The sequence below is a fragment of the Phodopus roborovskii genome, unplaced genomic scaffold (assembly GCF_943737965.1).
Source record: "Phodopus roborovskii unplaced genomic scaffold, PHOROB, whole genome shotgun sequence".
Classification (NCBI taxonomy): domain Eukaryota; kingdom Metazoa; phylum Chordata; class Mammalia; order Rodentia; family Cricetidae; genus Phodopus; species Phodopus roborovskii.
In genome coordinates, this window is record NW_026125538.1 from 1392501 (window position 1) to 1396167 (window position 3667).

Here is a 3667-nt window from a genome sequence, read left to right on the forward strand (position 1 = left end):
GTGTGCCTGGACGTCTTAAGCTTCCGCCTGCAGACTTGGCTCCTAGCTGGCAATCACAAGCATATTTTAGTACATTTTTGCTTTTTTATTTGGCTTCCATTTCCCCTTACGTTTTTATTCTGAAATACTTTTAATCCTATTGTAGAAATAAGCAGATGTCCTCTAAACAGTAAGACACAAAAACCATTCAGAATGTGGTCCAGCAAGAATGCTGGCTGCCAAGCCTCCATCTCTGGTAGGCGCAACCACAGGCCAGAGTGGAGAAGCTTGTTAGCAGACAAGATAGAGGCTGCTGGTCTGCTGTAACTGGTGATCGAAGCTGCAGGTGCTAAACTGACGAAGGCACCCTACATGTTTAAGATTACATATTTGCCTTTCCCTAGTCTGTCCTCAGCTATAACTGGAGAGGCTCTTGGTCATTAGTCAAGCCCCCATCCTCTAGGGTTGGTGTTTTGTTTTGTGATCAAGGTTCCCCCTCTTCCCAGGTCAGCACTGTCTCTTAAGGGATGTGTGGCTTCCTGGGCTGCCCACTGTCCATAATGGGTCTGTTTCCTGAAGCAGGTTGCTGTAAAGTCTTGGGCTCAAGAGAAACACCAGGCAGGCTGCTCTGAGCTTTATTTGATGCCAGACAGAACGGTGGCCTCCAAAGGAAAAGGCTCCAGACCACCAAAAAGGGCAAAGGTGGCCATGTCGAAGGGAAGGGGTTCTACACTGAGAGGAGGGAGTTCTGTCCATATGTGACTTAGAAGGTGTGGGAGAAGTTGGGAAGCCCAAAAGGCTTAGTCAGCTGATGTCTGTCACACAAGGTGTGCCTCCTGTAGCCTAATTAGCTTAGGGTGTGGCTGCCTGAGGAGCTTGTATCATAGTTAGGGTTCTTGTATCTATGGAAAGTGTCTTGTTGTTTTATTGCTTGAAGAGACACCAAGAGCGGGCAACTTAAAAAAGGAAGCATTTAACCGGGGGCTTGCTTATGGTGTCAGAGGGTTTAGTCCGTGAACTTAGTGGTGAGGAACATGGTAGCAGGCAGGCAGGCTTGGCACTGAAGCCCTGAGCTCATGTCTGACCTGTAAGTACAGGAAGAGAGAAAGTGAAAGAGGGGCCAGAAGTGAGCTTTTGAAACCTCAGCCCACTCCTCCAAGGCCCGGCCACACCCCCTAATCCTTCCTAAACAGCTCACCAACATATGAGCCTATGCCAGCCATTCTCCTTCAGACCACCATAATAAAACACCATGACTGGGGAGGAAAGGGTTTATTTCACCCATAGTTTATATTCCATCATTCAGGAAAAGAGCAGGAACTCAAGGCAGGAACCTGAGGCTGAAGCTGATGCAGAGGTGGTGGAGGAATGCAGCTTCCTGGCTTGGTACCCATGTCTTCTCCATCTGCTTCTTATCAGGCCCAGGGCCACCTGCCCTCTGGTGGTACTGTAACGAGGCAAGCAGTGCAGAGGTTCCTCCATCTTGTGTTCTTGCTGAGGTCATTTCAGGTTTATCTAGAATTTTATCTTCTTGATGGAGAATCCCGTGGAAAACTGCCCGGATTTATTCTAGGAACCCGGGGTTAAGATGCTTCTGTTAAACTGCTTGCTTCTGTGATGCACCCCACCCCCACCCTACCCTCACCGCATCCTCATCCCACCTCTACCCCACCCCCACCCCATGAAGCTGCTGAGATGCCAGGACATGTTTCTTTTTGCTTTCAAAAATCCTGTGCTCTGTACACTCAGGGCTACACTTAAGTCCTGAATTCCTGAGTACAGTTCCAGCTGGCTAGAATAAAGACTTTCAATTGACTACAAACTTTGTCTGAGTGCCCATCTCTGGTGAGCTCCCTGTAACGGTACCAGCACCCATAGTGCGCTGGGCCCTCCCACATCCATCATCAAACAATGCACCACAGGCTCACTCACAGGCCAATCTGATGGGGACATATCTTAGAGTATATCTATTGCTGTGGAAGGATGCTATGGCCATAGCAGCTCTTACAAAGGAAAACATTTAATTGGGGCTGGCTTAGAATTTCAGAGGTTCAGTCCATTGTTGTCATAGCAAGAATCATGATAGCATGCAGGCAAATACGGTGCTGGAGAAAGGGCTGAGAGTTCTGTATCTTGATCCCCAGGCAACAGGAAGTGAACTATGTGCCTCACTAGGTGTAGCTTGTGCATCGAGCACCTCAAAACCTATCCCAACAAGCCCACACCTCCTCATAGCGCGACTCCCTATGGGAGTCTTTGTCTTTGAAACCGCCACGGGGTATTTTCTCAACTGAGGTTCTCTCTTCCCAAATTACTCTAGCTTGTGTCGAGCTAACATAAAAGTATGCCACAACCAGTTTAACTTGTTTTTGTTGAGAGATTCTAGATTTTTCGTATTTTTCCCCTCTCACAGAAAACAAAACAATTAAAACCGCCAAAGATAAATATCAAGGGCCAAAGGCAACCATCAGTGTGGTCAGTATCTTCCAGAGCACCGCTGTGAATGCTCTAGGCAGCTCTAGGCAGCCTTGGCATAGCACAAGAATTCCAGGCCAAGTTTTATTTATTGGTTAATTAGTTGGTGGTTTTTGAGACAGGGCTCTCTGTGTAGTCCTGGCTGTCCTGGGACACACTATGTGGACCAAGCTGGTGAGGCTAACTTTTGAAGGAGCCTTTTGGTCTTTAAAAAAATAAACTTTTCTTTTCTTTTCCTTTTTCAGACTGGGTCTGACTGGGTCTCACTGGGTAGCCCTGGCTAGACAGGAACTCACTGCCTCCCCAGTGAAAACTTGCACTTGGGCAAAAGCACCACACCTACTAAATACACAACCGAAGACTTCTGTCGGCATTGGTGGTGCAAACATATATCTTGGCTTACTTTGTTCTTTACGTTGGATGAAAACCAGACTTGAAGAGCATGCTAAAACTCCCCAAAACAAACTTTTGGAAGTTTATGATGAAAAGGTTTTAAGAAATTGCTGACTGGAAATACTGCAAAGAGAGCCTGTCAGACCGCACGTGTGGTGCAAAGGGCCAGGGTGTCCTCAAAGGGGCTACATTTTGTACTAGAGAAACCTACACATAGAAGGGCATGGAATTGGTTTCCACTTGTTCTACTGGAGTTCTCCTCCCACAGTCAAGGGCAGAGAATGGTCTTAAGAGGTCTCACTATCAGGTGGTAAAAACGTGGTCTCTATCCATGAAGCCTGTTTAGCTTTGGTTTTCTACGTTTTATTTTATTTTAGGTGTGTAGGTGTTTTGACTGCATGTGTACATACCACATTCATCCAGTGCTCTTGATGGATACAAGAGGGTGTTGGAGTGTGTTGGAGCTCCTGGAATTGTCCTTACACATGGTGGAAAGCCACCATGTGGGTGCTAGAAAACAAACCAGGGTCCTCTGGAAGGGCAGCTCTTTCTCTTAACACAGACATCTTTCCAGCCCCAAAGACAGGTTTTGTTGCTGTTGTTGTCATCGTTGTTTTGCTTTGTTTTGTTTGACAGGGTCTTACCACATAGCTCCTGGGTGTTGAGATTACAGGCAGGCACCGTGCTGGCCTGGCCCCTGAAAGTTTTTTAAAAGTGATTGTGGAAGCAGACAGAACAAGTTTCCCAAAGCCACAGATGACCATTACTTTGAATCTAGCTGAAAAAAGCATTAACAGTTATCCAAAACCAAGAAAGCTCA